This window comes from Ranitomeya variabilis, chromosome 7 (assembly GCF_051348905.1).
Source record: "Ranitomeya variabilis isolate aRanVar5 chromosome 7, aRanVar5.hap1, whole genome shotgun sequence".
Lineage (NCBI taxonomy): Eukaryota > Metazoa > Chordata > Amphibia > Anura > Dendrobatidae > Ranitomeya > Ranitomeya variabilis.
In genome coordinates this window covers 227105894-227127523 of record NC_135238.1, presented here as the reverse complement: position 1 = coordinate 227127523, position 21630 = coordinate 227105894, and the positions used below count along the sequence as shown (strand labels likewise).

The 21630-nt window shown below is 41.4% G+C and overlaps 1 long non-coding RNA gene across 1 annotated transcript in view; it reads right to left on the bottom strand.

Annotated features, from left to right (window-relative positions):
* The window catches only part of LOC143786020 (uncharacterized), a 31527-nt gene extending 11755 nt beyond the window's left edge, over positions 1-19772 (bottom strand). Inside the window, exons 1-2 of the long non-coding RNA XR_013218204.1 lie at positions 19036-19772; positions 1150-1294 (exon numbers count right to left, since the gene is read on the bottom strand). This is a non-coding gene — a long non-coding RNA (uncharacterized LOC143786020). The remainder of the gene's footprint in view (positions 1-1149; positions 1295-19035) is intronic.
* Positions 19773-21630: the final 1858 nt, after the last annotated feature.

Below are 21630 nucleotides of genomic sequence, written 5' to 3'. Positions count from 1 at the left end.
TTTATACTCATGTAGCAAACCTATAACATACATCATTATATAGACAGGCAGATATTGCACCATCTTTGCCAACTTTTCCTCCTTTGGTAGGAAAAATTATTTGCCAACGCGCCAGTCTTACGGCTTTCCGCCACTGCCAAAATATTACTTCTCATGGGCTGGAGCATTTTTATGATGTAAATTATGCTACTTTTGTATGATGAATTAGTTTGGCATGCCTGATCATGCCTCGTTCCTCCTTAGCCCAGTCTATTTAAAAACAAACAAACTGGACAATACTGGCCTGAAATGGCATAAAACCATCAAAAGTCCCAACAGTAGTAGAGTTTCAAAGTTGCCCTGCCTCTGCACTGAAAGTGCAGCTGCTGGGAGAAAATGAACCTTATTCCTCCCTGCAGCCTCCGACTTTGAGTCATAGAGGTTCAGCTTCATACGCCACTTAGTACATAGTAAGCGGCGGCTTTAACCACACCTCGGCACTGACTGACAGCCGGCTCAGCGGTGCATCAGTGCAAAATCAGATGTCAGTGAAAAAATGCTTGTTTTTTGCTTTCTTTTTAAAGAAAGAACACCACCTTGTATGCGAAGTTACCATAGGATAAATTCACACAAGCTGCTTTTGATGCCACTTCATTTCTTTTTTAATTTAAAACTAGTAGTGGATTTATTGGGAAGGAGAAATTAGTCCTTTCTTATTTCTTTTGAAGCCACTTCAGACTTCGGCTAAAAAAAAAGGCATCAAAAACTGTCAAAAAAGATTTCAATCACACTCGATTCTTTTTTTTTGCCTTGTAAACAACATCATAAAGCTCATGCATTTTTCACACTATTTTTGTAGTTATTTTTTCACATATGCATTTTTTCATGCCTTACTTTAGAGAGAAAAAATGGGAAAAACACACACAAAAAAACATTACCTAGAGCATGCTGCATTTCCATGTAAAGTCAGGATCCAAAAAATGCATTAAAAAATTTACCACAAAGGATGCAACATTTACAGTGATCTTGTCATATTTTTCTACTGACTCACTTCCAGCATGTGGCTGCAGGATTTTTTTTTTTTTCGCTTAAAGCAAATGTTGCAGAAAATGCCAGTCAAAGGGAAGCAATTCTGAGAAATAAACAAGCAACATCTGACACCGCACTTACGCAGCAAATTAGCATCTTGCCTTCTGGCTTTACACGTTTCATTTCTGCTTCATTCTTTTGCCAAGTTCTTTTTCTTGTTCTTAATTGTGTTCACTGCGTCTTTGCTTTCTTTGCTACATAAACCAGGATGTTATTTAGCAGCAACCTACAGTTCAAAGCAAATAAAGTGATAAATTTGTCAAAACATGTCACACATTGAGTTCGGGAATTTTATCTAATTGTTCAGTGCACACTTTGTATTTTTTTATTTAATTTGAGCAGAATTTGTATCACACAGGGAAATAATCACAGTCCAGGACGACCTGGCATGAATTGCTCACTTTAAAAAAAATATTATGTTTACACAAATAATTTTTCTCGCTTTCCTTTCATCTTTGTGTTTGTCTTTGTGTTACACTTTTTGTCCCTCTCTCTGAAAACACCTTCATATAATCCAAAAACTGAATTCCAGACACATTTCCTTTTGTTTTTGTCTCGGTTGCATTGATATGATGTTTCACTGACAGTTTTGGAAACTTTTACAACTTGTTATTAAGCTGTGTCTACAATGTATATTTTACAGAAAGTAATATCTAGAGCTTGACGAGATGGGACCCAGGAAAATAACTCAATCTGAATAGAAAAATCAATATGAAAATGTTTTTGATGTGATACATAACCAAAACGCACACAAGATGTACGAGATGATTTGTTGCAATTCATTAGGCATTTTACCTGCTTTTTTGTTATTTTTATGCCATGTTACATTTTTTAATCAGTTTTAATAACTTTTGATGTAATAGTAAAAAACATCAAAATACTATGTTTTGGGCAAGCACTATGTACTCCTTTAGTCAGGGACAGACACTGACACCTTAGGGCCCCTGTGCCCGAATCTAGGAAACTCTATGGACCTATGTTCCAGCTGATAAAAAAAATATGGTAGCAAACGGACAATTCAGACTAACGTGTGAATGTAGCCTAAGGGAGTTTGTTTTACAACCAGGAGTATTACGGCAAGTCATGATGCAGAATAAATATTTACATCCAGTGACTTATCAGAGACGTCTCTCCAAATTATAGTCGTTCTCTTTTGGTTCCCTTTCATCTGCTCAGAGCTTTATGTCTTTACATCTTCCAGTCACAACTCATCTTGGTGTACTGATCACTGCAGCCTTAAAAATAACAGGGTCACACATACATTTCTATACAAATAGCCATGCACCATTCAAAATACGCTTTAATAAGTCAGGACTGTGCCTGCCATTAATCATTTCCACCGTCCAAAAAATATAAATTGATCAGTCATGATGACTCTCCCTCGCAATTCATTCTAGGTCCCTATCCCATGTTCTATAGTCCACAAATTCATTATAAGTCCATGGTTTGTGTCCTATCCTCCCCAAATTCATAATATGTCTCTGTCCTGTGTATAGCATCCTCTCCCATTCCCCAATTCATTAAAAGTCCCTGTAGAGCATCTTCTGTAGTCCCCAAGTTCATTACAAGTCCCTGATAATATCCCCCCACTCCCCAATTCATTATAATTCCCTGATAGTATCCTCCTTCACCGCCAATTCATTATAAGTCTCTAATAGTGTCTTCACCCTAGACCCCAATTCATTATAAGTCCCTGTTACCATACTTCCTCACCCTGAATACTTATAAGTCCCTAATAGTGTCTTCCCCTAGACCCCAATTCATTATAAGTCCCTGATACCATCTTCCCCCACCTCCCAATTCATTATAAGTCCCTTATACCATCCTCCCCCACCTCCCAATTTATTATAAGTCCCTGATACCATCCTCCCCACCTCCTAATTCATTATAAGTCCCTGATACCATCCTCCCCACCTCCTAATTCATTATAAGTCCCTGATACCATCCTCCCCACCTCCTAATTAATTATAAGTCCCTGATACCATCCTCCCCCACCTCCCAATTTATTATAAGTCCCTGATACCATCCTCCCCACCTCCTAATTGATTATAAGTCCCTGATACCATCCTCCCCACCTCCCAATGCATTATAAGTCCCTGATACCATCCTCCCCACCTCCTAATTCATTATAAATCCCTTATACCATCCTCCCCACCTCCCAATGCATTATAAGTCCCTGATACCATCCTCCCCACCTCCTAATTCATTATAAATCCCTTATACCATCCTCCCCACCTCCTAATTCATTATAAGTCCCTGATACCATCCTCCCCACCTCCTAATTAATTATAAGTCCCTGATACCATCCTCCCCACCTCCTAATTAATTATAAATCCCTGATACCATCCTCCCCCACCTCCCAATTCATTATAAGTCCCTGATACCATCCTCCCCCACCTCTCAATTCATTATAAGTCCCTGATACCATCCTCCCCACCTCCTAATTAATTATAAGTCCCTGATACCATCCTCCCCACCTCCTAATTAATTATAAATCCCTGATACCATCCTCCCCACCTCCCAATTCATTATAAGTCCCTGATACCATCCTCCCCCACCTCCCAATTCATTATAAGTCCTTGATACCATCCTCCCCACCTCCTAATTGATTATAAGTCCCTTATACCATCCTGCCCACCTCCCAATTCATTATAAGTCCCTGATACCATCGTCCCCACATCCCAATTCATTATAAGTCCCTGATACCATCCTCCCCACCTCATAATTCATTATAAGTCCCTGATACCATCCTCCCCACCTCCTAATTCATTATAAATCCCTTATACCATCCTCCCCACCTCCTAATTAATTATAAGTCCCTGATACCATCCTCCCCTACCTACTAATTAATTATAAGTCCCTGATACCATCCTCCCCCACCTCCCAATTTATTATAAGTCCCTGATACCATCCTCCCCACCTCCTAATTGATTATAAGTCCCTTATACCATCCTCCCCACCTCCCAATGCATTATAAGTCCCTGATACCATCCTCCCCACCTCATAATTCATTATAAGTCCCTTATACCATCCTCCCCACCTCCCAATGCATTATAAGTCCCTTATACCATCCTCCCCACCTCCTAATTCATTATAAATCCCTTATACCATCCTCCCCACCTCCTAATTCATTATAAGTCCCTGATACCATCCTCCCCACCTCCTAATTAATTATAAGTCCCTGATACCATCCTCCCCCACCTCCCAATTCATTATAAGTCCCTGATTCCATCCTCCCCCACCTCTCAATTCATTATAAGTCCATGATACCATCCTCCCCACCTCCCAATTCATTATAAGTCCCTGATACCATCCTCCCCCACCTCCCAATTCATTATAAGTCCTTGATACCATCCTCCCCACCTCCTAATTGATTATAAGTCCCTTATACCATCCTCCCCACCTCCTAATTGATTATAAGTCCCTTATACCATCCTGCCCACCTCCCAATTCATTATAAGTCCCTGATACCATCCTCCCCACCTCATAATTCATTATAAGTCCCTGATACCATCCTCCCCACCTCCTAATTAATTATAAGTCCCTGATACCATCCTCCCCACCTCATAATTCATTATAAGTCCCTGATACCATCCTCCCCACCTCCTAATTCATTATAAATCCCTTATACCATCCTCCCCACCTCCCAATGCATTATAAGTCCCTGATACCATCCTCCCCCACCTCCCAATTCATTATAAGTCCCTGATACCATCCTCCCCACCTCATAATTCATTATAAGTCCCTGATACCATCCTCCCCACCTCCTAATTGATTATAAGTCCCTTATACCATCCTCCCCCACCTCCCAATGCATTATAAGTCCCTGATACCATCCTCCCCACCTCCTAATTAATTATAAGTCCCTGATACCATCCTCCCCTCCTCCTAATTCATTATAAATCCCTTATACCATCCTCCCCACATCCCAATTCATTATAAGTCCCTGATACCATCCTCCCCCACCTCCCAATGCATTATAAGTCCCTGATACCATCCTCCCCGCCTCCTAATTAATTATAAGTCCCTGATACCATCCTCCCCACCTCCTAATTGATTATAAGTCCATGATACCATCCTCCCCCACCTCCCAATGCATTATAAGTCCCTGATACCATCCTCCCCACCTCCCAATTCATTATAAGTCCCTGATACCATCCTCCCCGCCTCCTAATTAATTATAAGTCCCTGATACCATCCTCCCCACCTCCTAATTGATTATAAGTCCATGATACCATCCTCCCCCACCTCCCAATGCATTATAAGTCCCTGATACCATCCTCCCCACCTCATAATTCATTATAAGTCCCTGATACCATCCTCCCCACCTCCTAATTGATTATAAGACCCTTATACCATCCTCCCCCACCTCCCAATGCATTATAAGTCCCTGATACCATCCTCCCCTCCTCCTAATTCATTATAAATCCCTTATACCATCCTCCCCACATCCCAATTCATTATAAGTCCCTGTTACCATCCTCCCCACCTTCCAATTCATTATAAGTCCCTGATACCATCCTCCCCACCTTCTAATTCATTATAAGTCCATGATACCATCCTCCCCCACCTCCCAATGCATTATAAATCCCTTATACCATCCTCCCCGCCTCCTAATTAATTATAAGTCCCTTATACCATCCTCCCCCACCTCCCAATGCATTATAAGTCCCTGATACCATCCTCCCCACCTCCTAATTCATTATAAGTCCATGATACCATCCTCCCCACCTCCCAATGCATTATAAGTCCCTTATACCATCCTCCCCCACCTCCCAATGCATTATAAATCCCTTATACCATCCTCCCCACATCCCAATTCACTATAAGTCCCTGATACCATCCTCCCCACCTCCTAATTCATTATAAGTCCCTGATACCATCCTCCCCACCTCCTAATTAATTATAAGTCCCTGATACCATCCTCCCCACCTCCTAATTAATTATAAATCCCTGATACCATCCTCCCCCACCTCCCAATTCATTATAAGTCCCTGATACCATCCTCCCCCACCTCCCAATTCATTATAAGTCCTTGATACCATCCTCCCCACCTCCTAATTCATTATAAGTCCCTGATACCATCCTCCCCACCTCCTAATTCATTATAAGTCCATGATACCATCCTCCCCACCTCCCAATGCATTATAAGTCCCTGATACCATCCTCCCCACCTCCTAATTCATTATAAATCCCTTATACCATCCTCCCCACATCCCAATTCACTATAAGTCCCTGATACCATCCTCCCCCACCTCCTAATTCATTATAAGTCCCTGATACCATCCTCCCCACCTCCTAATTCATTATAAGTCCCTGATACCATCCTCCCCACCTCCTAATTAATTATAAGTCCCTGATACCATCCTCCCCACCTCCTAATTAATTATAAATCCCTGATACCATCCTCCCCCACCTCCCAATTCATTATAAGTCCCTGATACCATCCTCCCCCACCTCCCAATTCATTATAAGTCCTTGATACCATCCTCCCCACCTCCTAATTCATTATAAGTCCCTGATACCATCCTCCCCACCTCCCAATTCATTATAAGTCCCTGATACCATCCTCCCCACCTCCCAATTCATTATAAGTCCCTGATACCATCCTCCCCCACCTCCCAATTCATTATAAGTCCTTGATACCATCCTCCCCACCTCCTAATTCATTATAAGTCCCTGATACCATCCTCCCCACCTCCTAATTGATTATAAGTCCCTTATACCATCCTCCCCACCTCCCAATTCATTATAAGTCCCTGATACCATCCTCCCCACATCCCAATTCATTATAAGTCCCTGATACCATCCTCCCCACCTCATAATTCATTATAAGTCCCTGATACCATCCTCCCCACCTCCTAATTCATTATAAATCCCTGATACCATCCTCCCCACCTCCCAATGCATTATAAGTCCCTGATACCATCCTCCCCACCTCATAATTCATTATAAATCCCTTATACCATCCTCCCCACCTCCCAATGCATTATAAGTCCCTGATACCATCCTCCCCACCTCCCAATTCATTATAAGTCCCTGATACCATCCTCCCCACCTCCTAATTCATTATAAGTCCCTGATACCATCCTCCCCACCTCCTAATTAATTATAAGTCCCTGATACCATCCTCCCCTCCTCCTAATTCATTATAAATCCCTTATACCATCCTCCCCACATCCCAATTCATTATAAGTCCCTGATACCATCCTCCCCACCTTCCAATTCATTATAAGTCCCTGATACCATCCTCCCCACCTTCTAATTCATTATAAGTCCATGATACCATCCTCCCCCACCTCCCAATGCATTATAAGTCCCTGATACCATCCTCCCCACCTACTAATTCATTATAAGTCCATGATACCATCCTCCCCACCTCTCAATTCATTATAAGTCCATGATACCATCCTCCCCACCTCCCAATTCATTATAAGTCCCTGATACCATCCTCCCCACCTCCTAATTGATTATAAGTCCCTTATACCATCCTCCCCCACCTCCCAATTCATTATAAGTCCCTGATACCATCCTCCCCCACCTCCCAATTCATTATAAGTCCCTGATACCATCCTCCCCACCTACTAATTCATTATAAGTCCATGATACCATCCTCCCCACCTCTCAATTCATTATAAGTCCCTGATACCATCCTCCCCACCTACTAATTCATTATAAGTCCATGATACCATCCTCCCCACCTCCCAATTCATTATAAGTCCCTGATACCATCCTCCCCACCTCCTAATTGATTATAAGTCCCTTATACCATCCTCCCCCACCTCCCAATTCATTATAAGTCCCTGATACCATCCTCCCCCACCTCCCAATTCATTATAAGTCCCTGATACCATCCTCCCCACCTACTAATTCATTATAAGTCCATGATACCATCCTCCCCACCTCTCAATTCATTATAAGTCCCTGATACCATCCTCCCCACCTCCCAATTCATTATAAGTCCTTGATACCATCCTCCCCACCTCCTAATTCATTATAAGTCCCTGATACCATCCTCCCCACCTCCCAATTCATTATAAGTCCCTGATACCATCCTCCCCACCTCCCAATTCATTATAAGTCCCTGATACCATCCTCCCCCACCTCCCAATTCATTATAAGTCCTTGATACCATCCTCCCCACCTCCTAATTCATTATAAGTCCCTGATACCATCCTCCCCACCTCCTAATTGATTATAAGTCCCTTATACCATCCTCCCCACCTCCCAATTCATTATAAGTCCCTGATACCATCCTCCCCACATCCCAATTCATTATAAGTCCCTGATACCATCCTCCCCACCTCATAATTCATTATAAGTCCCTGATACCATCCTCCCCACCTCCTAATTCATTATAAATCCCTGATACCATCCTCCCCACCTCCCAATGCATTATAAGTCCCTGATACCATCCTCCCCACCTCATAATTCATTATAAATCCCTTATACCATCCTCCCCACCTCCCAATGCATTATAAGTCCCTGATACCATCCTCCCCACCTCCCAATTCATTATAAGTCCCTGATACCATCCTCCCCACCTCCTAATTCATTATAAGTCCCTGATACCATCCTCCCCACCTCCTAATTAATTATAAGTCCCTGATACCATCCTCCCCTCCTCCTAATTCATTATAAATCCCTTATACCATCCTCCCCACATCCCAATTCATTATAAGTCCCTGATACCATCCTCCCCACCTCCTAATTAATTATAAGTCCCTGATACCATCCTCCCCTCCTCCTAATTCATTATAAATCCCTTATACCATCCTCCCCACCTTCCAATTCATTATAAGTCCCTGATACCATCCTCCCCACCTTCTAATTCATTATAAGTCCATGATACCATCCTCCCCCACCTCCCAATGCATTATAAGTCCCTGATACCATCCTCCCCACCTACTAATTCATTATAAGTCCATGATACCATCCTCCCCACCTCTCAATTCATTATAAGTCCATGATACCATCCTCCCCACCTCCCAATTCATTATAAGTCCCTGATACCATCCTCCCCACCTCCTAATTGATTATAAGTCCCTTATACCATCCTCCCCCACCTCCCAATTCATTATAAGTCCCTGATACCATCCTCCCCCACCTCCCAATTCATTATAAGTCCCTGATACCATCCTCCCCACCTACTAATTCATTATAAGTCCATGATACCATCCTCCCCACCTCTCAATTCATTATAAGTCCCTGATACCATCCTCCCCACCTACTAATTCATTATAAGTCCATGATACCATCCTCCCCACCTCTCAATTCATTATAAGTCCCTGATACCATCCTCCCCACCTACTAATTCATTATAAGTCCATGATACCATCCTCCCCACCTCCCAATTCATTATAAGTCCCTGATACCATCCTCCCCACCTCCTAATTGATTATAAGTCCCTTATACCATCCTCCCCCACCTCCCAATTCATTATAAGTCCCTGATACCATCCTCCCCCACCTCCCAATTCATTATAAGTCCCTGATACCATCCTCCCCACCTACTAATTCATTATAAGTCCATGATACCATCCTCCCCACCTCTCAATTCATTATAAGTCCCTGATACCATCCTCCCCACCTCTCAATTCATTATAAGTCCCTGATACCATCCTCCCCACCTACTAATTCATTATAAGTCCCTGATACCATCCTCCCCCACCTCCCAATGCATTATAAGTCCCTGATACCATCCTCCCCACCTACTAATTCATTATAAGTCCATGATACCATCCTCCCCACCTCTCAATTCATTATAAGTCCATGATACCATCCTCCCCACCTCCCAATTCATTATAAGTCCCTGATACCATCCTCCCCACCTCCTAATTGATTATAAGTCCCTTATACCATCCTCCCCACCTCCCAATGCATTATAAGTCCCTGATACCATCCTCCCCCACCTCCCAATTCATTATAAGTCCCTGATACCATCCTCCCCTCCTCCTAATTCATTATAAATCCCTTATACCATCCTCCCAACATCCCAATTCATTATAAGTCCCTGATACCATCCTCCCCACCTTCCAATTCATTATAAGTCCCTGATACCATCCTCCCCACCTTCTAATTCATTATAAGTCCATGATACCATCCTCCCCCACCTCCCAATGCATTATAAGTCCCTGATACCATCCTCCCCACCTACTAATTCATTATAAGTCCATGATACCATCCTCCCCACCTCCCAATTCATTATAAGTCCATGATACCATCCTCCCCACCTCCCAATTCATTATAAGTCCCTGATACCATCCTCCCCACCTCCTAATTGATTATAAGTCCCTTATACCATCCTCCCCCACCTCCCAATGCATTATAAGTCCCTGATACCATCCTCCCCACCTCCCAATTCATTATAAGTCCCTTATACCATCCTCCCCCACCTCCCAATTCATTATAAGTCCCTGATACCATCCTCCCCTCCTCCTAATTCATTATAAATCCCTTATACCATCCTCCCCACATCCCAATTCATTATAAGTCCCTGATACCATCCTCCCCACCTTCCAATTCATTATAAGTCCCTGATACCATCCTCCCCACCTTCTAATTCATTATAAGTCCATGATACCATCCTCCCCCACCTCCCAATGCATTATAAGTCCCTGATACCATCCTCCCCACCTACTAATTCATTATAAGTCCATGATACCATCCTCCCCACCTCTCAATTCACTATAAGTCCATGATACCATCCTCCCCACCTCCTAATTGATTATAAGTCCCTTATACCATCCTCCCCCACCTCCCAATGCATTATAAGTCCCTGATACCATCCTCCCCACCTCCCAATTCATTATAAGTCCCTGATATCATCCTCCCCACATCCCAATTCATTATAAGTCCCTGATACAATCCTCCCCACCTCCTAATTCATTATAAGTCCATGATACCATCCGCCCCCACCTCCCAATGCATTATAAGTCCCTGATACCATCCTCCCCACCTCCTAATTCATTATAAATCCCTTATACCATCCTCTTCACCTCCCAATTCATTATAAGTCCCTGATACTTCATCCTTTGGACTTACTCAGTGGTCCTCCTCAGCCACCGACACAGACGGACACACATTAGACCTTGTCTTCACCCGTCTATGCTCCCTATCTAACTTCACAACCTCCCCTCTCCCTCTATCTGACCACCATCTACTCACTTTCTCATCCCTGTCCTCCTCGCCTGTCACCCATGTCCAGCAACATGCGCACCCACGCAGGAACCACACACACCTAGACACCCACATGCTCTCTGACTTTATCCTGCCACTAGCATCCATATCCTCACTCCACGACATAGACACTGCCACTGCTTTCTACAATGCCACTCTTGCATCAGCTATTGACATGGTCGTCCTTGTCATGCATAGCAGAGTGCAACGAACCAATAGACAACCCTGGCACAATAACATCACTAAAAAGCTTCGGCAGGTATCCAGAATTGCAGAACGACGTTGGAAGAAAACACATTCGCAAGATGTTTTCACTGCACTCAAACAAGCAACACTCGCATTCAAATCAGCTCTCACCTCTGCTAAACAGGCCTACTTCACAACTCTTGTATCTTCCTTATCCCCAACCCCAAACAGTTGTTCAAGACTTTTAACTCCCTCCTCCGCCCACCACTGCCCCCTCCGAGTTCCCTTATCATTGCCGAGTACTTTGCCACACACTTCAAAAATAAGATCGACCAAACAAGGCAAATCTTTGTCGTCAAACCACCACAACCCCTTTGTATACCAGACCAATGCCCAAACCTCATAACTTCCCTCTCCAAAATCACTGAAGGGGAGCTTGCTCATCTTCTCTCCAAATCACACCTCACCACTTGTGCACTTGACCCCATCCCATCCCACCTCCTCCCCAACTTCATCACCACACTAATCCCATCCCTAACCCATCTCTTCAACCTATCACTAACTTCTGGTACCTTCCCCACTGCTTTCAAACGTGCCACAATCACACCTATCCTCAAAAAGCCATCACTTGACCCAAGCACTATGTCCAGCTATCGCCCCATATCTTTGCTCCCATTTGCATCCAAACTCCTTGAGCAGCACGTCCATGCTGAACTTTCCCCTCCCTTTGCATCTAACTCTCTTTTCGACAACCTACAATCTGGCTTCCGTCCCCACCATTTCACTGAGACTGCCCTGACCAAAATTACTAACGACTTACTTACAGCCAAAGCTAACAGACAATTCTCTATACTCCTCCTTCTAGACCTGTCCTATGCCTTCGACGCAGTTGACCACTGCCTCCTACTACAGATCCTCTCTTCCTTTGGGGTCAAAGACCTCACCCTATCTTGGATCTCCTCATACCTTACCAACCACACATTTAGCATTACCTACTCCCATACTACCTCTTCATCCCACCCTCTCTGTTGGTGTCCCTCAAGGCTCTGTCCTTGGGCCCTTACTCATCTCAATCTATACATTCGGCCTGGGACAACTCATAAGGTCCTATGGCTTCCAGTACCATCTATATGCTGATGACACTCAGATCTACCTCCCAGGCCCAGATGTCACCCCTCTGCTCTCCAGAATCCCAGAGTGTCTATCCGCCATATCCTCCTTCTTCTCCTCTCGCTTCCTCAAGCTCAATGTTGACAAATCTGAACTAATTATCTTTCCTCCATCTCGCATATCTCCCCTACCTGATCTATCTATCTATCAAAATAAATGAAATCACACTTTCACCTGTCCCCAAAATCCGCTGCCTTGGAGTAACCCTGGATTCTGCCCTGTCCTTCAAACCGCACATCCAAGCTCTCGCCACCTCCTGTCGCCTCCAGCTCAAAAATATTTCCAGAATCTGTCCTTTCCTCAACCCTCACTCTACCAAAATGCTTGTGCATGCCCTAATCATCTCCCACCTTGACTACTGCAACATCCTCCTCTGTGGCCTACCTTCTAATACTCTCGCACTCCTCCAGTCTATCCTCAACTCTGTTGCCCGACTAATTAATCTCTCTCCTCGTTACACTCCTGCTTCCCCTCTTTGCAAATCCCTTCACTGGCTCCCAATTTCCCAGCATATCCAGTTTAAACTACTAACACTGACCTACAAAGCCATCCATAACCATTCTCCTCCGTATATTTCCAAACTAATCTCTCAATATCTTCCCTCACGTAATCTCTGGTCCTCCCAAGACCTCCTTCTCTCCTCCACACTTATTCGCTCCTCACCCACTTGCCTCCAAGACTTCTCCCAAATATCCCCCATCCTCTGGAATTCTGTGCCCCAACACATCCGGTTATCCACCACATTTGGATCCTTCAAAAGAAACCTGAAAACTCACCTCTTCAACGAAGCTTACAACCTGTAATGTCCACACGGCCACCTCAACACCATCAGAGCTACTGCAACCCTCAACCTACTGTCTCCTTCCCCACTATCCTGTAGAATGTATGCCCGCAAGGGCAGGGTCCTCTTCCCGCTGTACCAGTCTGTCATTGTTAGTTTGTTTACTGTAAGTGATATTTGTATTTTGATGTAACCCCTTCTCATGTACAGCACCATGGAATTAATGGTGCTGTATAAATAAATTAATAATAATAATAATAATACCATCTTCCCCCACCTCCTAATTCATTACAAGTCCCTGATACCATCCTCCCCACCTCCTAATTCATTATAAGTCCCTGATACCATCCTCCCCCTCCTCCCATTTCATTATAGTTCCCAGATGCCATCCTCTCCACCGCCCAACTCATTATAAGTCACTGATTCCATCCTCTCCACCTCCCAATTAATTATAAGTCCCTGATACCATCCTTCCCCACCTCCCAATTCATTATAAGTCCCTGATACCATCATTCCCCACCTCCCAATTCATTATAAGTCCCTGATACCATCCTTCCCCACCTCCCAATTTATTATAAGTCCCTGATACCATCCTTCCCCACCTCCTAATTCATTATAAGTCCCTGATACCATACTTCCTCAGTCTGAACTCTTTATAAGTCCCTGATAATGTCTTCCCCTTGACCCCAATTCATTATAAGTCACTGATACCATCCTTCCCCACCTAACAACTCATTATAAGTCCCTGATATCATCCTCCCCATCCTTCCAATTGACTTTAAGTTCCTGATACCATCATTCCTCCTTAATGGTAAAGTCCTTAATAGTATCCTCCGTTAGTCCCCAATTCATTATAAGTCCTTGATAGCATCCTTACCGATTCCCCAATTCAATGGAAAAATTGCTGCAAGGTAAGAATATATATTTTTTTATTAATTAGCAAAAAATAAAAACAGTGATCAATGGGGAAATCAAAATAAAATTTGGCGTGACCACCCTTTGCCTTCATCAGTTCTTCTCTGTACGCTTGCAAGCAGTTTTTGAAGGAACTCAGCAGGCAGATTGCTCCAAACATCTTGGACAAATGACTACAGACTTACTATGAAAGTAAGCATCTGCAAATTCTTCTGCCTCTTGTCAAAGACAAGCCAAAGATCAGTAAATTGAGAATCATCAGTGAGCTTGTTCTAATGGGAGAGTCCTAACTCTTTTCTTTCTTTTTCTGAACTCTCCTCAGCTGATTTATGACCACAGCCACATTAAAGTTGAGCTGAACTTTGTTGTGGTCACAAATCGGTTGAAAGGAGATAAAAAAGACAAATAAAAAAGTTACAAACTCTATGTCACACCTAGCTCACTGATTCAGCAATTTGGAAGGAAACAAAGAGCCTACTGTTGCAAAAACTTGAATGAAATCCCATTGCAAAAAGCATTTATTTTCCACAAAATACAAGCATTTAAGTAAAAAAAAATAGATTGATGGTGTTAATTTTCTTTAAGATATGAATTCTTCTTGAGGCCTACAATGGTTGATAGTAAGAATGACTCCAAGACAAACCTTGGCTATGGCGCATGATCTTTAAAAGATCTTCTCTTATTTGTAATGTTGGTGTTTCTTTATTTTTTAAAATATTTTTTCTGTCCTTAAAGTAGTCCTGATTCAGAAACAGGGCAAAGTGCAAAGTACATGACTTGCATATTGTAGCCAATGATCTGCCTGAACGGGGCAACGATCACGTAAACAATTATAGTAAGTTACGAACCATCATGGTTTATAAAAATAAACAAGTTACAATGTTGCCAGTAATAACTGCAGCATTTCTCCGCTGTATGCTTCATTATCTGACTGTTGACTCTGTCGCTGTTACTTCGATAAAAAAATTATAGAGTCTTCCATCTAAGCTTAATTTGCAGCATCAAGGACAAGCAAAATATTGATCATACAGTTGCCGCCGCTGTCTGATAGAACACAGGTGTTAATACTTTTGGAAAAATAGAAAGCTGCAGCCGATTTAAAGTAAGTAAATAACTTAAGTCGACCATTAAAAGAAAGTTCTGTGTAAAAGTTCATAATTCACTATTGCGTTTGCCAAGTGACAGGACGTGATTCCAATTTAGTCACCACTAGTGATGAGCGAATATTCTCATTACTCGAGATTTGCCGAGCACGCTAGGGTGACCTCCAAGTATTTTTTAGTGCTCGGAGATTTTGTTTTCTTCACCGCAGCTGAATGATTTACAGCTACTAGCCAGCTTGATTACATGTGGGGATTCCCTAGCAACCAGGCAACCCTTAAATGTTCTTATGCTGGCTAACAGATGTAAATCATTCAGCTGTGGCGATGAAAACTAAATCTCCGAGCACTAAAAAATACTCGGAGGTCACCCGGGCATGCTCGAGAAATCTCGAGTAACGAGTATACTCGCTTATCACTAGTCACCACCAATTACAATGTTTCTTATTATGATCTGGAAGCTAGAGAGACCCCAGGGCATAATAAATGAAAGATGTAGAAAAAATAAAACTAATATGCCCCTCACGGCTCGTCTCCACAGATCGCTTCCCTACATACGGTCGTGGCGCCTTTTTTTCTATTAACGCACAATGGAACCCAAGGAATACTCATGCTAGCCTGAAACGTCTAGAATCGGGATGTCTCTGCGCATGTGTGTCACTCCTTAGTGACCTGACCAAATTTTTCAAATCTGACATGTGGCAATAACTCTGGAATATATCATCATATCGCAGGGATTTTGTGATTGTCTTTTCATGACGCATTATGCTTTATGTTAATGGTAAATTTAAATTGTTATGTTTTTTGTTTATTTTTTTAATATTGAATGAAACATTCAAAAATGTCAAAAATTTTCAATTTTCAAACTTTGAAAGATTATCACTTTAATCCAGAAAGTCACACCAATCAAAAATAGTTAAAAGATAACATCTTTCTCATGTCAACTTTGCATTAGCACCGTCTGTAAAGTGTTATTTTATGTTGATAGGATATTAGAAAGTTTAACCCCTTAGTGACGGAGCCAAATTTTTGAAATGTGACTAGTGTCACTTTATGTGGTAATAACTCTGCAATGCTTCAACAAATCCCAGTGATTTTGAGACTGTTTTTTTGTGACACATTATACTTTATGATAATGGTAAATTTAGGTCAATCTGTTTTGTGTTTATTTATAAAAAATATTAAACATTTGAGAAAAATGTTAAAAAATTTGCAATTTTCAAAATTTTAATGATTATCCCTTTAATCCAGATGGTCATACCACAGCAACCCATTAATAAATAACATTTCCCACATGTCGGCTTTACATCAGCACCATTTGTAAAATGTTATTTTATTTTGTTAGCATTTTAGGAGGTTTAAAAATGTAGCACCAATTTTTCATTTTTTCAAGGAAATTTACCCCCCAAATTTTTTTTAGGGACTTATCCATGTTTGAAGTGACTTTAGGGGTATCATATATTGGGAAACCCCCAAACATGATACCATTTTAAAAACAGCACCCCCTGACATATTGAAAACTGCTGTCAGGTAGTTTATTAACCCTTCAGGTGCTTTACAGGAATTAATGCAAAGTGGCGTGACAGAAATGAAAATGTGTATTTTTACCACCTAAATGTCTCTTGTGAACAGATTACTACAGCCGTCTGACTCTAAGGCCACTATTTGGTCGTGAATTGCCATGGCAAACATCAGGACCACACAATCATGATCTGAGGACAGCAACTGGGATAAAGAGGAAGCCCCCACACTCTGTTAACCATTTATAATGATGTAGTCACTATTAACAGCAGCATCTAAGGCATTAAACAGATTTGGACGGTGCCAACACTGATTGTGGCTGATACAGCAAGTTGTCAGCTATAGTGTACAGCCCACAGCTGCGGGATTGTTACCTGTATGGAGATGCTATTCTCTTATATCTCAGGTCAGTAAAAAGACGTATTGGCTGTCATTAAGGGGTTAAAACTGTAGCAGCAATTTTTCATTTTTTTTAAAGGAAATTTACAAAATGTATTTTTTAGGGACCTATTCCGTTTTGAAGTGATTTGGGGGGACCTATATAATATAAAAACCCCAAAGTGATACCATTTAAAAAAAATTCACCCCTAAACATATTAAAAACTCTTGTCAGGTAGTTTATTTATCCTTCAGGTGCTTTTCAGGAATTAACCCCTTTCTAACCTCGGACTGGATAGTACGTCCGAGGTCAGATCCCCCTCTTTGATGCGGGCTCCGGCGGTGAGCCCGCATCAAAGCCGGGACATGTCAGCTGTTTTGAACAGCTGACATGTGCCCGCAATAGCAGCAGGTGAAATCGCGATTCCCCTTGCCGCTATTAACTAGTTAAATGCCGCTGTCAAACGCAGACAGCGTCATTTATCCGGCGCTTCCGGCCGGGCGGCCGGAAATGAGCGCATCGCCGACCCCCGTCACATGATCGGGGGTCAGAGATGCTTCTGTATAGTAACCATAGAGGTCCTTGAGACCTTTATGGTTACTGATGCAGGTCTGCTGTGAGCACCACCCTGTGGTCGGCGCTCACAGCACACCTGTATTTCTGCTGCCTAGCAGCGATCTGATGATCGCTGCTATGTAGCAGAGGCGATCGTGCTGTGCCAGCTTCTAGCCTCCTATGGAGGCTATTGAAGCATGGCAAAAGAAAAAAAAAGTAAAAAAAATGTGAAAAAAATAAAAAAAATATAAAAATTTAAATCACCCCCTTTCGACCCATTCAAAATAAATCAATAAAAAAAAATCAAACCTACACATATTTAGTATCGCTGTGTTCAGAATCGCCCAATCTATCAATAAAAAAAAGCATTAACCTGATCGCTAAACAACGTAGTGAGAAAAATATTAGAAACGCCAGAATTACTTTTTTTGGTCGCCGCGACATTGAATTAAAATGCAATAACAGGCGATCAAAAGAACGTATCTGCACCAAACTGGTATCATTAAAAACATCAGCTCGGCACACAAAAAATAAGCCCTCCACGGACCCCAGATCATGAAAAATGGAGACTCTACAGGTATCGGAAAATGGCGCAATTTTTTTTTTTTTTTAGCAAAGTTTCGAATTTTTTTTCACAACTTAGGTAAAAAATAACCTAGTCATGTTAGGTGTCTATGAACTCATAATGACCTGGAGAATCATAATGGCAGGTCAGTTTTAGCATTTAGTGAACCTAGCAAAAAAGCTAAGCAAAAAACAAGTGTGGGACTGTTCAGAGCGATCTGAACATCGGATGCAAATCGGGTATGATGAGATTTTTTTCTTAGGACATGTAATTGGCCCCATAGATTAACATTGGTTTGAGTGTGATCCGACGTTTTGTCAAATTGCACCTGGAACAAAAATAAAAAATTTGAGCCCTATGGAAAACGGAAAAAAAATAGATTCCAAACTGCTTGCAATTAGTGTAAATGTCACAGATACGGATTTGTACAAACATTTGACATTTGATAATTCTGACTTAAAATGCAAACTGCTCGGTCCAAAACTTTAGTCATTGCTAGGGAAAAAAAAAAACACGTAAAAATAGAAAATATACAGAAAAGGAAAAGTGAGTAAAAATATTATCTTAAAACATCTTTTTGCTACAACTTAGGGATTCAATTCATCTGGGTGTCTGACCTTTTTTCCGGAGTTCAGGAAAGCATTAGCGTATCTCGCCATCTGAAATTAACTTCATCCATCTCCACCAGAGAGAATGTCTGCAGAGAAGAATCACCGCGGATCTCTCTTTTAATCCTCAGTGTTCAGGGTGGAGAGGCGGAACCAGATCACTGCGCTACAAATGGCTGGATCACAGGGAGAAGCACTTAACAGTCTCTGTAACGAGCCCCTGACAGTCAGCTGAACAGTGGAATGAAGATATGTCATGTGTTTCTGCTAACAATCTCCTTTCATCATTTGGAAACTTTTCTAAATGCTTTTCGGGCATTGCAGTTTATTTTTATGTGTCGCGCTGCAATTTAAATACATGTTTAACTCCATTGCGCCAATAACAGTTTTTGTTTTTATTTACTTTTTTATTTTCACTTTTTTATTGTTGTATTCCTGGGGTCATAACTATTTTAATTATTTTATATTCAACAGATAAACAAAATAAGCATACTTTTCTTTATGGGGATGAGTATATTTGTCAGCGCCATCACTTTGTGATATATACCCTATTGACAAACTTTTTAAAAACTTTTTATGGGATGATAAATATTAACAAAACAGCAATTCTGCCACTTATTCTTTGCATTTGCAATTTTAAACTATTCACTGTGCTGCACAATTGAAGTGTTAGGCTCATTCTTCAGATACAATTATGGCCTCTTGTGTATTTATTATTTATATTTTATTACAATTATTTACATAAATTAAATATGCTTGGAAAAAAAATCTCTTTTGTATTTGTCTCGCCATTTCTAAGAGAAATAAGTTTTACGATTGATTGAAGCTGTGTGACAGATTATTTTTTGAATAATGAAGAGGAAGTCCGGGCTGCAGCAGATCCCTGACTTCCTCTTCCTGTTCAGTTTGTCTGAAGGCGGAGACAGTGACGCCGGTGCTGATTGGGTGTCGGCGTCACCTGTCACAACACCACGTGACAGCCCTGGGAGAGCGAGTGCCGACACCACAGGAACAGTGCCGGCACAGGAGGTGAGTATAGGCTTCATTATTTTATCGGGGACGAACATTTGGTTTAAGAAGGGGTCATCTTAGTAGTTGATAAACCCTTTAAATAGGTCTTAAAACTTTGAAAACATGCTTATTTTCCCGTCATCATGCCAATGTTTAACTTTAGGCTACTAAAAGTCTTTGGACTATTTCAGAGTGCATATGATTGGCAACAAGAATTGGTGCAGTTTACACCAAAACTGGTGCATGTTCATTGGTTACAATTCTCCACCTGTTTCAATTTCAATCGTTTTCAATTCTTTGCTTTCGTTACATAAAGGAAATTTATCAGCTAGTGAATTCTCCCATTGTCTATGAATTGGCGACTGTGCAATTAATTGATTGTATATATTGTTTCCAGTGTGATGGATGGGGAGTAGCTGCTAGAATACACAAATACACGTAAGTGATAGACATTTCTTTGAAATTATCTATCAAAATAAATCTTTCAAATGTATCATTTTAATCATAAATAAAATCTCCGTCAGTAATTAGAAGCTTATGGCTGAAATATCAAGAGAAACACAGTCCTCATTATACCGCAATCTGTATTAATATATTAATAGTTCAATCTGTAGCTTTTAATAATGCATTATTCACATCGCAGGGGAGTGCGCAATCTGAAAACTGTTTAGATTAATTAATTGATTTTTTTTAAATGAATATTTTGTAGCGATTTATATTTTATTTGTTGCGGAAGAATTATTGATTCCATAAATATTGTTACAATTCAAAAGAAAACTATTATAAAATATTACTAAAACTATTAAAAATGGGAGCAGAGAAAATACATAGCAACTTATTGCTGTTCACTACAGCTATGGTCTTCTTGGCAATGCTGGACCCTACAGGTGCTTTCTGCTTCATCTGCTTTTTGGCCAATGCAGTGGTCCAGCTAACCACACAATCAAATGGATCAGTGCAATCTTGCCGGGGCAAGATAAAGTATTTACGACCTGGTGCACTTTTTATATGATTACTGTCTTGTATTTGAATTCCCTTTTGGATTAACCCTGTTTCTCCAAAGCTGGAATAGACCTAAGGTAGTTTCACCCTTTGTGTTGAGCTTCAGCTTTGCTTCTGGCTTTTCTTGACTTTGGTCTTAGACTCCAATTCTCTTAGTTTGGTCATTCCATTATTCTGATTTCATCTATGCAACAATTCAAATACAAATGTGTGCTGCTCTGCAGAATAAATAGACCAAAATTGTAGATTGAGGCAAAATTGTAAATTCTGCATGTTCTGACTTGTAACCACGATGTTATATCATAGAATCATAGAATGTTTCATTTGGAAGGGATCTCCAGGGACATCATGTCCAACCCCCTGCTCAATGCAAGATTCAGTAAACCATCTCAGACAGATGTCTGTCCAGCCTCTGAAGACTTGTGGATATTTTTTGTATCCCTTTCCTGTTTTATACAGTTCAACTACCTTTTCCCGTAGATCCTTTGACAATTCTTTTACTTTCCCCATGACTCACAATCCAGAAATGTCAGTGGCTGGATGAAAGATGCAAGAGTCTGTCTGGATCCAAGAAACTCACTCAGCTTTTAT